Genomic DNA, 14600 nt, shown 5'->3' with positions numbered 1-14600 from the left:
CGCTTTCACTTGTCACTGCACATATACACCGTGAAGTGTCAAAAATTCATACTCGGTCACTCGATCGGGGAAACCGATCGGGCATACATTTCGGGTATGCCCGAAATCGCGAAAACGATGACACACCGCAATTGACCACTACGAGCATCTACGCCAAGCCTACGACAATCCAGTTCAACTCGTACACGTCAAGTTGAACCCCAAACGGGAGTACGAGCTCGATACACGCCGACGCCGACGCCGACGCCGATCCCCATAGCATTGAGGCAACAGATGGTGGCGCGATGTAGTTCCTTCTGTTTTCATCGCCAGTGAAGTGGGTATTAAGGAGAAGCTTTGGCGACTCATTGCTGGACGTTATCTTGTTTGGCGTTTGGCCTTGTACTCGGCTTGACGTTCTCACCAGTTCAACTCAACATTCACAACCTTATGTTTGTCGGAGTCTCCGGGAGACTTTCCGAAGTTCCTCCACTTTTGAATCCACCTTCAGGTCTACACGCCCTGGTGCAGCATGACCTGAACATGAAATGCTGAACAATTGGAAGATATTTAAAGACAGGGTCTTCAAGAAACTGGACCTGAACCTATCCCATTTGATGCTCAAGGAGCTGGCAGGTATAAACCTCTATAAACTGATGACCACCGAGTATGCCCTAAAACAAGGAGAGGGCAAGCTCAAACTAGCTAAGAAACCGCTAGACAGACATAGACCAAGAGTGATTCACTAATAGGTATCTGAATCCTTTAATTCTTGCCAATCTATGGACACAACCTATGGGGCTACAGAAAATTATAACAATAGTGTGGAGATAATGTTTTTTATCCCCAATCGGCCGACTAATTATTTCAATTAAATAAAACTCGGCGCAGAAATAAAATTACGATATGTTCTTTAATGCGTGACATCCAAATTGCAAGTGTGGCTTGCCTGCCCTTTACATTGCCGCTCCGATCGCTGAGCGCAGCTTCGCTCGGCTGACGTCGGTATGCAGACGCAAAGCGGAGATAGCGAAGAGCGAGCTGGCAGAGAGCGTTTAGCAGGGCAAGCACGCGCAAAGCTTTAACAAAGAAATGTGTGACATAGACATAAGTAACAAACAAAATAAGCGACTGAGGGCCAAGAATTAGGTGCTATTTATCAAGCAGCTAATCGGCTGGGTTCTGCTCCGAACATTCACCCCCCGTTGGAAGGCAAAGGCTTTCAACAGATCCATCCTGAAGGGGCAGAACCGCTATTTTTCCAACGGCCCTCTTGAAAAGGCCTGTTTGGGTGCGGATGACGGCTACTCTGATGGTCCCATCTTTTCCTGGGATGACGCTCTCAATGCGGCCAAGCGGCCACCTTAATGGTGGCAGCGTTTCCTCCTTGATCATGACGAGTGCTCCTAGCTTGATGTTTGGAGACGATGACCGCCACTTGCGCCGCTCCTGAAGAATCGAAAGATACGCCGTGCTCCATTTTCTTCAAAACGCCTGCTTCATTTGACACAGCCGCTGCCATCGACTAAGTAGGTTGACCCGGATATGCGTCACATCTGGCTCTTTCGGGGCTCCATTGAGAAAGTTGTTTGGCGTGAGCACATCTAGATCATCGGGACTTTTGTAATTGCATAAAGCGGACGGGAATTTAACAAAGCAGAGATTTCACAAGCCAAGGTCTGAATTTCATCAAGAGTAAAAATTTAGCTGCTTTAACAGCCGCTTCCCACAAACCCCCAAAATGAGCTGAGCGAGGGGGGGATGAATTTGCAATCGAGTCGCGATCACGGCGGACGCCACTGGGTTTTCAGAACCAAAACGCAACGACAACGACGCAGCAGCAGCCAAAGAGGGAGAGGGATACACCAAGAATCAAAATACAACGGCACCGACACAGCAACGGCGAGGAATACAAGAAGAACCGAAACCTAACGGCACCGACACAGAAACGGGGAGGAATACACCAAGAAACAAAACCCAACAACAACAACGCAGCGGAAGCCAAAGAGAGAGAGGAATACACCAAGAGCGGAAACGGTAGCCAACAGCATCAAGTCAGCGACTGCCGAAGACGAGGACCAGATACACGCCAACGCGATCAGTGACACGGAGGAGATCCTGCATCTACGCTGCACCCACGGGGAAGAGGAGGCTTTCGACGAATACAAGCGTGGAAGTTCAGGGGTAAGCGAGTCTCTAGACCTGCATACGGGCTGCTGATCGGTGCGATAGGTAGGGAACCAAGAAAGAATAAAGTGAAATGTAATATAACTGAAACATAGCACGACCACCAACAATCTATACACTAGGGAACCTGGAGGCCCGAGGCTTCATCTTCTCTGCCCTTCCTCCCGCCTCTTGCCCGAGTCTGTGTGATTCCATCCAATAGCTCGTAGCCCGACAGGATCCTGAGGCCGCTGTCCGGCGATTGCCTAGGCGTTCTCGGTGATACCTGTCGGCGTTCCCTCCGCATGATTCCATCCAGTAGTTTGTGACCCCGCAGGGTCCCGAGGCCGCTATCCGACGATCGTCTAAGCGCCCCCGGTGACTCCTGTTGGTGTCTCGCCTGATCCCCGTAGTTCCCTGGGTCCCGAAGGGGCTGTGCGGCGATTGCGTAAACCCTCTCGTCGATACCTGCCCTGTATGATAAAGACTTTCGCAGTAATGTTTAGCCCGATAGTGTTCCGTGAGTGCTATCCGGCGATTGCCTAAGCGCTCTCGGCGATACGCGTCGGTATTCTCGTACTCGTAGTAATTCTTAGTTCGGCGGTGTTTTATTGGGTTTTATGTTCTGAATTTTACAATTGTGTTTTGGGCTTTTGTAAGCCAAAAGCCGCGGAGCTGCGCTGCCAGTGACGCTGGCAGCGGAGCGGCAGAACTATGTGTTCTTATCTCTTATATGTTAGTATGTATATGTGTGAATATGCTCAGCGCTGTTGGCAGCGAGAGCGCGAGGGAAGATATATGTGTGTATGCATGTATATTAGTGCCGTCAAGTCATGGGAACATGCTGACGCTGCACTTGGGTCGCTCGAGGCATTCTTGAGTGAATCGTAATACGATCACCCAGAATGTCTGGGAATTTATTGTTACGTAAACACTGAAACAAAGTGTTACAGTGTGTATTCTTTAAGTACCGTCGGTACAGTGGGTATTCGAAATAATGAATACTTTACGTGAATGTGTATATTAATATGAGCATACTACATCTCCCTCCTTTTGAAAAATAACGTAATCTAATGAAGTTATTTTATTATACCCGATACTCAAAATGAGTATTGGGGTATATTAGATTTGTGGTGAAAATAGATGTGTGTAACGTCCTGAAGGAATCGTTTCCGACCCCATAAAGTATATATATTCTTGATCAGCATCAATAGCCGAGTCGATTGAGCCATGTCTGTCTGTCCGTCTGTCCGTCCGTCCGTCTGTCCGTCTGTCCGTCCGTCCGTCTGTCCGTCTGTCCGTCCCCTTCAGCGCCTAATGCTCAAAGACTATAAGAGCCAGAGCAACGATGTTTTGAATCCAGACTTCTGTGATATGTCACTGCTACAAAAATATTTCAAAACATTGCCCCGCCCACTTCCGCCCCCACAAAGGGCGAAAATCTGTGGCATCCACAATTTTAAAGATAAGATAAAACCAAAAACGCAGAATCGTAGAGAATGACCATATCTTTTAGACGGAGGAATCTGAATTGGATCGTATTATTATTCTAGCCAGAATCAAGAAAACAATTTCATTTTTTCTCGCCCTGTCTCTCTCTAACACACACGTAGCATAGGCGGGTTTGCTTAGAGTAAAACATTAGCGCCTAGATCTCAGAGACTATAAAAGCTAGAGCAACCAAATTTGGTATCCACACTCCTAATATATCGGACCGAGACGAGTTTGTTTCAAAATTTCGCCACACCCCCTTACGCCCCCGCAAAGAATGCAAATCTGGGGATATTCACAAATCTCAGAGACTATTAAAGCTAGAGTAACCAAATTTGGTATCCGCACTTCTGTTAGATCTCTCTATAAAACCTTTATCTCAAAATTTCGCCCCACCCCCTTCCGCCCCCACAAAGGACGAAAATCTGTTGCATCCACAATATTGCAGATTCGAGAAAACTAAAAACGCAGAATCATAGATAGCAACCATATCTATCAGATTGCTGAATCTGGATCAGATCAGATCATTTTTATAGCGAAAGGAAACAAATCAATTTGCAGGGGCTACGCAGCGCGGGACGTCACGCTCAGACTGATTTTCTGTCTCTCTCACACGCACTCTTTGTCGTGTCGTTAAATATTAGCGGCGTCTGCCGGAGGAGAGCCATACTGACTTAGTATCGGGTATAACTGTAGAGTTGCGGTGTCCGCAGCAACTCACAACGTTCCCCCTCGTTTTTAGTTTGTACTATATATACGAGTTATGTATTCTTAAAAAGAAAATTTATATATGGATTTTTTTTTTTTTTTTTAGTCAATTATTAGAGTATTGAACTTGAATTAATATTGATAAAATTTAAAAGTTATTTGAATATAAATGCAGAATAGTATATTTTTATAGTTTATATTTATGTATGGCCATACTAAAAATGATTAATAATTGCAAATCTTTAACCTATCTTTATGGACTTTCTGAGTTTTGTTTTTATTATCGGAGATTATGACGTTATCTCTTTCTCCGATACTTTCTACTCTATATGGTCCTGTATATTTAAAATCTAGCTTATGAACTGTTTCATTTTTCAATAAAACTTTATCTCCTACAGCTAAATTTAAATCTTTTAACTTTAAGTCATATAGCTGTTTATTTTTAATTTTATGCTCCTCGAGCATAATCCTTGCTCGTTTATATGCTATTTCTCATTTTAGAGTAATCATCTATGTTATATAGAGGTGCTATTCTATCTATAGTATTAAATTGAACTGGTAAGTTTGAAGTCTTACCGAAAACTAGCTCATATGGACAATAATCATGTGCCTTAGAGGGGGTTGTATTAAAACAATATACGAAGTATTGCTGCCATACATACCAATCTGATTTGTCAGCTGAGATGTATGAGCGTATGAACTCGTTAAATGTTCTGTGGCTTCGCTCCACGGTTCCTACAGTCTGGTGATGATGTGCAGTATAAGTTATGTTTTTGATATTTAGATTTTTACATAAGTCTTCAATTATTAAATTTGTATATTCTGTTCCCATGTACTGTATTTGCACTTTTGTTTCTAATAGGTATGGCAACAAGGTATTTTGTCAGCTCACATATTAAGGTGACTGCATATTCATTTCCTTGTTCTGATTTAGGAAGTGGACCGATTGTATCCACTATTACCACTATCAAAAGCCATGTATGGTGTTTCTGTAATAGTCAATGGAGTTATTGTGTGCTTGGTTATTTTAGCTCTTTGGAATTTTGGACATTTTCGTATGTAATTGGTTATTTCTTTAGTCATACCTTTCTAAAAATAATGTCTTTTGACCTTGGCCAAGGTTTTTGTTATGCCTGTATGTCCTCCTTGTATGGGATCATCATGTAATGTAGACAGTATTGCTTCCTTTTCTTTTTCATTTTTAATTAGGGTCACCGGGTTGAGTAGCGCTACTCTTATTGTTCGTAATATTATATTGCCCATATTTTTAAAATTATCTATTGAAATGTATTCAAAGATATTTTCCCACGGTGCCACTTTGAGTTGGCTGATTTTTTGTTTACCGGCTTGTGTTTCAAGCCTTTGGAAAAACTGACCTAAGTAATTTTTTTTCCATGTTTGAAAAAACATAAATTATTATTTACATGCATGGTCACTACTTTCGTACTTCGTCATTGTTGATGACTTCATATACGTTGGGCTTTGAAGCTTTTGTAAGAGATTGCCTAGGCAATTCTATTTGTTCTTTTCCTGCGCAGGATTTCTGTCTACGCATCTGCTACATGATTATCTTTACCCTTTAGATACTCGACTGTAAAGTCGTATTCTTCTAATTCGAGCCGCATGCGTGTGAGTTTTGAGCTGGGATTGACCAATGAAAATAAGTATGTTAATGGTCTGTGATCCGTTTTTACTGTAAAGTGTTTACTATAGATATATGGTCGAAAATGGGTAATTGCCCAATGAATTGCTGCTAATTCCTGTTCTGTATTACATTTGTTACTTTCACCTTTTGTGAATGAACGTGATGCATATGCTAATGGGAGTTAGAGTCCGTTATGGTTTTGAGTTAAAACCGCTCCACATGCTTGTTTACTAGCATCGGTGATTATGCAAAATTCTTTCTGAAAATCTGAGTACTGTAACAGAGTGGGTTCCATAAGTTTATCTTTTAAATATTGGAATGCATTTTGACATTCAGTTGACCACTCAAAGGGGACATTCTTTTTACATAATCTAGTTATGTGCCGGGAATAGTCGGCGAAGTTTTTAATAAAACGTCTATAATAATTGCAAAATGCAATAAATCGTCGAGCGCGGTCCGCATCATGTGGGACTGGATAGTTTTTGATGACGTCATATTTCTTGTCATCTGGAAAGATTCCTTTATCTGTGCATTTATGACCAAGAAAGGTCACTTCATGCATGAAAAATGAACATTTTTGTGGATGTAATTTTAGGTTGTGTTTCCTACATATCTCAAAAATATCTGTTAAGTTTTTAAGCAACAACCCATGACTATTAGATCGTCCATATACAGGAAGGCTTGCGAGGCTTCAAGTCCAGAGAATGCTATAGTCATCATTCTTTGAAATGAATTCGGCGCTATTTTTAAACCAAATGGTAGTCGCGTGAAGCGATATGAGCCATTGCTCGTTGAAAAAGACGTTATATTTCGCGAACTTTCTTCTAGTTCGATTTGATGAAAACCTGAAATTAAGTCAAGGCATGAGAAATACTTTGTTTTACCTAATTGATCCAAAATGTCATCAATTCTAGGTAGTGGAAATTTGTCGGCCAGGAGTTTTTTGTTTATTTGACGATAGTCAACTACTAATCGCCATTTCTTTTGTTCTAAACCCGGAAGGGCTTTCTTTGGGACAAGTAGAAGTGGGCTGTTGTATTCTGATACGGATGAATCGACAATATTGTCGTTGATTAATTTTCCTACTTGTTTTTTAATTTCCTCAACTTGGCTATGCGGGCTTCGATAGTTCTTTATATATATAGGTTCGTCATCCCTCAATCTCAATTTCTGTTTATAAAAATTATTTGTTGTGATTGATTCGGTTTCAAGCCCGAATACGTCACTAAAATTGGTGCATAGTTTAGTTAATTGCTTCTTGAATTGTACTGGGAAATGTTTGCTTAATTCAGCTATGACAGTTTTTTCTCGGATTTTTTGAGTTGTTTGAATTACCTTGTAATTCGAAAGTGGTTCATATTGTATGTTATTTATATGTACTAATTGGTTGGTACTGGTTGTATTCAGCAATCGGACAAATGTATTATTTTTTGAAGTTATTGTATTTGCTACATAAATACCAGGTTGAATTTCCTGGTTTGGGATCAATATGGTTTCTATATCGGACGTTAATTCTATTTTTCTGACAACTTGTGATCTTGCTGGTAGAAGAATTGTATTGTTACCAGAACTGTATGTTATTGGAACATAAATTTTAATTTTTATATTATTTGGTCGTATTATTAACCAATCCTCTGCAGGTTTTAAGTCTATTAGGCAGTTTAATTCTTTTATGAAATCAATGTCTATTATTCCATCACAGGGAATTGCAAAATTCTGATTAACTAAATGGATTGTGTGGAATTATGTACTTATCTGTCTGTAGCTCTATTAGGGCAAGGCCTTGGGATGTTATTATACCTTCCCCTATTCCTTGAATATCTATTTTATTTTTTGTTTGAATGTCGTTAAAGACATCTGAATTTTCTTTTAATAGTGATATATTGGCACCTGTATCTATAAGGAATGTAAGTTGTATTCCTGTTTTAGAATTGAGGAATGCCACGAATATATTGAGATTGAGGTTGATTGTATGAACCGCTGGATTTTGTAATTTAGTGTATCTAAAGGATCTTGGGAGTTTCCCGAAGCTGTCTGGGTAACACGAACATTGTTCTGTCGTGTGTTTCCATTGCTATTGTATCTTTGGTTGTTATAGGTTCCACCGTTATTACGGTTATTTCCCCTATAGCCAACACGACCTCTATTGTTATTATAATTATTGTTGTTGTAAATATGGTTGTGGTTGTAACCACGACAATTTCCTCTACCACGATAGTTACCTCGAAAGTTACTACCGCGGTAGACTTGTCCTTGTCTGGTGTACAATATTGAACTTGCACTACAAGTCATCTCTGTACTACACTCTATACATTTTGCTACGGCATCATTCATTGTTGGGAATGTGCCTGCTTCTAGTATTGTTTTTAGTCTGCCGTGCTCGCAATTTTTAACCATTGTACTAGTGGCCTCTTTGCAGCTGAACTTATCGACGTGTTCCGCTGGCAAACCCTCATCAATGTATGATGCTTCTAGAAGTTTTCTCATATCATCAATCTCTCTTGTGAATTGAGCGGCTGTTTTGCCTTTTTGGCATACTTTTGCCATTTTAGCCTTTATAACATCTGATGACTCTCCGACAATAGTGTCTTGCAATTTCTTTATTATTGCGTTAATGGTGGTTTCATCATGTATTTTATACAATGTAGTTCCTATAACTTTTGATTTAATTACTTCTATAGCTAAATTTTCGTATGGTCCTTTCGTTAGATTGACCAATTTGACTGCCGTAATGAATCTTTATAAATGGAGTTTCTGTCCATTAAATTCCGGAATGGCGTGCGAAATATCTTTGATATATGCCCGTTGGACAATTGTTTCGTCTGCCATTGTGGTTGGTTCTTGCCCAACCACGCTGTTTGCTGAACTAGTCGACGGTTTGTCGTCGTTTACCGGATGGTTCGATCTATTTCTGGGATCTGGGACTTATTGGGGACTGGGACTGGGACTTATCTGGGACTTATTGGCCTTGATTCCGATTCTACAGCTGGTATATATGTCGCAGCTGTGTTTAGAAGATTTGGTATGTGTATGTTTAGATTGAATTTTTCTCTAACGAATACTAATCGTTCCCCTAGACGTTTGAAGCGCTTGAAACCAATGTATATCAGTAAGTCTTTGTTTGTTCTCTAGAAAAAGTTCTCTGACCTCATTATATTTGTTTACCAAATTAGTTGTATGTTTAATGACCGTACTATTTTGTGTAGATCTGTTCTGCGTTAAGAATTTATATGACTTATCGAATTCTGCTCTTAGAGTGCAAACTTTGGCGCAGATCGTAAGCCAGTCCATATGTGTTTTTTAATGTTGTCCATTCCGATTGGAAGACAATCTAACATTAGCAATCACAATTCTTCCTAGAATTTCATTTTCTATTATTTGGCTGTTTGCGAGGATGCCGGGTATTGTTGATAATACGATACCCTTTTGTGTGGCATCACAATGAATTAGTGGTGAAAAGGGTAAATTATATTCGTTCATATATGAGTATTCGAACTCGTATATGCTAATTGGATTGGGGAATACGGCTAAGATTGCTTTAGCTCTATATTCGAAATTTTCATTCCTATCGTGGGTAGCCCTAATGGCTGCTGCTGTTCTACGGGACATTTTATTTTGGCTTTGTAACAGTATATTAAAGGCGGGAATTCTACCTGAAATGTACCCATGTACCCATGTACATGTATTCGAGCTCTATTATGCTCCTAGGGGTCGTTGAGACCAATTTTTTTTTTTTAGACTCTATCTAAATTGTTTGCCCTACTCATATATCTCTTTTTAATTATCTTATTATGTTTTACATACAATGTTAAAAGGAATTGTAAAACACTGACAATGGTTAAAATCAGAAGTAATAACCAGAGTGCATTGAGATCATCCCTGTGGTCTATTATTTTGACATTATTGACCACATTGGCCGTATTGTCTTTGGTCTGACTATCGTCAGAACCGAACCAACCCATGGTGATGATTTTCTCTCAAAAATTGGTTTCTACAATGTTGGGGGGCTTTTTTTTTTTTAAATTATCTGCTATTCATTTATTCTTTTCAATAATAAAAAAAATTATTAAAAATTGTTTTTTCATGAACACACATATCTATATACCCTTTCTTTTTTTTTTTACTATTTAAAATTTTATCAATATAATTTTTTTTTTATATATATAGTTAAATATGCGACACTGCTGTTTGTGTTTTAAAAAAGATTTTATTCTTTCACTTAAACTTAGTGCACATTGATTAGTTATTTCCCCGACGATGACTTATGTCTAGTGTCTTGAACGGAATTAACTTATGAGAATTCTCCGACGGTGTCGCGATTGACGTTTGTCTTGAACAGAACTGATTTGCCTTCCCAAATGTAGACTATTTATATGATGATGCTAGGCTTGGGATTCGGATTTGGATTCGGAGGCGTTGGCTTCGACTTCGGCTTTGGAGTTGGAGTACGTGACTCGATCGATATGTGGGAAAGGCGGCTTTTGATGAAAGGCTTCCGCTGCGTATGATCGGTGTTGCATTACTTGGGGGTGGCTGAAGATAGGGCCTCTGATCCGTCAGCTACGATGGCGTGGTTCTTGAGAATCGATTAGTAATTGATCTCTGAAGAGTGGCGTGATTCTAGTGCGGCTGGATTCTAATGCGGCATCTATTGTTTTATGTTCCACTTCTAGCTTAGGGTGTTTGTTTACATTGCCTGCAATCGGTTACGCGTGGTCCATTTCGAGCGTGAGATTGTTTATGGGTTTTCGAAGCTGAGAGTGTCGGATTGTTTATAGTATTGTGGGTGCAGGGTAATAGACATAGACAAGGGTATGCGGAGCATGGACTATAGATATGTCACTCCCCCATTGTTAGATTTAAGCCTGTCCTCAGGCGATTATCCTTGGATATAGTTCGGGTGCGTCTAAAACTGTGCCTGCTGGGGATTCTTCGTCTTCGTCTAAGGATGTTTCTATGTGCGGGTTGGTTTTAGGCTTATTGCTTTTACTTAGACTAAACAATTTGTAGCTTAATCCTATTATGATTATGACAAATAGTAGTATTAAGCTTACATGTAATACATTATTTAATTGCGTACTTTCTATTACAATTTCTTTGGTTTGCAAATAAGACAGTGGTTTAATTTTTGTTACGTTATTGTTGATGTATATGCTCTGTGCAAATTCTGGTATTGAGTTGGATATTAAGAACTCGTTTAATTGTACGCTGCAATTATGTATTTTTATTAATGCGTTACCTTCTACTTTTATTTCTTGGTTTAGGCAATCTTGGTTTAATAAGGTTTTAGGTAATTTCCAAGTTAACAATATATTGGGTTCTATGAAATTTATTTGGAAGTTTTGGTGTGCCTTGGTGTATGGACATTTTGTTTCTACTTGTTTGACTATTCCTGAAATACATTCGTCATTTATTTTTCGTTTCGATTCTTTTTCATATACCTCGTTTTCTAGAATGTAATAATTGTTTTGCGTTAGGTCAGTGAGGATGTTATTATCTTCATCTGGATATGGAACAATTTTAAGTATAGGAATGTTTCTGATCTCTCGTGGGATGTTGGAAATTATTAGTATTTCGTTAGTGTCTGATTTCAACCAAGTAGATGTTTTAATATTTAATAGTTTCTCTGAATCGATGTGTTTCAGGTAATCTTGCCTCAATAATTTCGGATTAAAGATACCTAATCTTGTTAGCTGCATGCCTAATTCAATATCCTCTATGTACTCAGTAAAATGTTGAAGGTTAAATATTAATATTTCTAGTTGTTTATTTCTGTCATTATCTTTGTTTAACTTATTGACAACTTCTATGCCGGAATTTACTGCTTGAATTATTAAGTTTAATTCGTTAACTTGAACACTGTGGCTAGCCAGATTGTCTAATTTCCCTTCTAGTTCGACCTTATCATCTTGATCTAACGTTCCAAATAGATATTTATATATTGTGCCTACTGCATTTATAAGGCCTCTTCTGTTTCTTTTGGCTATTTTTATGCCGTTGAATTCACGTTGCAATTTCTCGACTAAATATTGAACTTGGATTTCGTTATCAAATTGGGTTTCCTGTTCTAGTAAACTCTGGTATGTTTCATCTGTTTTTGTTATATTAATTGTTAGATAGTGGTATTCATAGTTAATGGGTATGTTAATGGTATTCGTTTTGAATATGAGATATCCATTCCTTGAGTTGATGGGATCTATCTCTATATTCTGTCCGGTAGCTTGTAGGACGGTGAACATTAGTAAGATTATAATCTTAATTATGTTGTAGCTCCGGATTCCCAGTACTCTGTTCGGGTACTCTGCAATTATCGTATTTACTTGTATTATATTTCTTCTTTCGTTTGAATTTTGTTTTATAGTGAGTTATTTTCCTACCCCTATTCTTTTCTTCATAATGTTTTTCGTCTATCTGTCTAATTTCACCCGTCCTTTTGAAAGGGTTTGTTACTTTAGACTTAACTAGAGGTGATAGTTTATAGCGGGTGTCTACTTCATACTCTATGCGGTTTTTATTTAGTTGAGTGATTTTATTCACTTTATTTAGTTGTGTGTCATAATCAGGTGAGCCTGCATAAATGAATATATCAGCTGGTGTCCTATTTGTGGTATTATGTTTGGTTTTATGATTATAAGTATACAAAATTAATTCAAACTTCGTGAATCTATCTTCTGGGTTATCCTCGCTAGCTATTATTCTTAATTTTTCATTTATTGTTTTATGAAATCTTTCTACGTCAGCTACTCCATTTTTGCTGGAAGTGATCTCTATTTTGACATTTTCCGCATTCAACCATGCTTGCAATGCTGCGCACATAAAGGCTGAATCTTTGTCGGCTTTAATTCCCTGTGGCTTGCCCATTTCGTTAAAGACTTTCATGATGGCTCTCTTTGTTTCTAACCAGTCACGACTCTTAACTTCTACAAGGGTAGCGAATTTAGAATATACATCAATGCATGATAGGAATTACCTGGGTGAAGTAGCTCTTTATGCTTCTTCAATATTTGTTCCTTGAATTCGGAGTAGTTTGGAATATCTATGAGTTTGGTACTGGATTTAATCAGTTTTGTGAAGTTATTTGGACTGATTATCTCCAGGAATGCCTTTTGGAACAGTGGGAAGTCTACTTCGTTATGGAAGTATAGTGCACTCTTTTTGGTACACACATATTCCTTTATTATATCTTTCGCTAATGACTCTGTCATTTCAGTATATGTGATTTTTATCAGTATCTTGTGGAAATAGTGGGATGTTTCTACCTTATCCTCATTACCTTTAATCAGTTCTATTTGTCTATTATAGTAATTGATTTGTCGCTCTGTAAGTGGAATATAATTTGTATTATCTTCTTGCGCGCTATGGACCGTTGCACAATCACTATTAATGGTTTCCCCGAGTAGGTTTTCGTTAATCTTTACTCTTGATAGCGCATCGGCTACATGGTTCTCCTTTCCTGGTAAATATTTTATTTTGAAGTCAAATTCATTTAATTTGATCTTCCATCGTTGTAGCTTCATATTTGGCTATTTTCAACTTTTCGAAGGCCTCGACGTATTTTTCCTCGGTTGGGTCTATGACTGCTCGTTTCTTTAACTTGAGTGTCATTGGTTTTGCTATATTAGCAAAATTGGGAATGAATTTCCTATAAAATCCACATAAACCTATGAATGATTTTATTTTTGTGGTTGTATTGGGTATTGGGAAGTTTATTATGGCGGATATTTTCTTTGGATTAGGAACTATGCCGTTAGTTGTTACTACATGGCCTAGGAATTCCGTTTCTTTCTTTAGGAATTCACACTTATCCATTTGAAGTTTGAGGTTTGCATCTCTCAACTTTCCAAAGACCCTTTTAAGAGAAAACAAATGTTCTTCCAATGATGTGGAATAGATAATGATGTCGTCTAGATACACAAGGCAATCTTTGAAGATTATATCTTCTAACAGATTGTTCATGCATCTTTGGAATGTGGCGGAGGCAGTGGTTAGCCCAAAAGGCATACGAGTGAACTCGTAATGACCATGCTTCGTGGAGAATGCTGTTTTTGGGATCGAGCTAGGTTCCATGGGAATTTGATGGAATCCCTTAGCTAAATCGATTGTTGTAAAATATTGGCACCTACCTAGTTTATCTAGGATTTCGTCCATTCTGGGTGTAGGAAATTTTTCCTTGATTGTCACCTCGTTTAGACTTCTATAGTCTACTACCATACGATATTTCTGCTTTCCCGAAGCATCTATCTTCTTTGGTATCATAGTAATGGGTGCACAATAGGGAGAATTCGATTTACGAATGATTCCCTGTCTAATCATATCTTTTATTTGTTGGGTCACTTCCTGATCGTGTATTTGAGCATACTTATATGGTCGACGATATACAGGATCTTCGTGATGGGTTTTAATTTCGTGCTTTATAGTGCTAGTGAAGGTCAAAATGTCACCTTCTTTATACTGTACGTCCTTAAATTCGTAGAGAACTTTCTTTAGTTTCTCCTTTTCTTCGTCATTTAAATGTTCCAACCTTAGCTGGTTACATTCCCTTAATTCATTCTCTAATGCGGAAGCGAAGTATTGCTCTCCTTCAGGAGATGGGTCAAGGCACTTGGGTGTA

This window comes from Drosophila pseudoobscura, chromosome X (assembly GCF_009870125.1).
Source record: "Drosophila pseudoobscura strain MV-25-SWS-2005 chromosome X, UCI_Dpse_MV25, whole genome shotgun sequence".
In the NCBI taxonomy this organism is placed as follows: Eukaryota; Metazoa; Arthropoda; class Insecta; order Diptera; family Drosophilidae; genus Drosophila; species Drosophila pseudoobscura.
Note: the sequence above shows the minus strand (reverse complement) of the source record.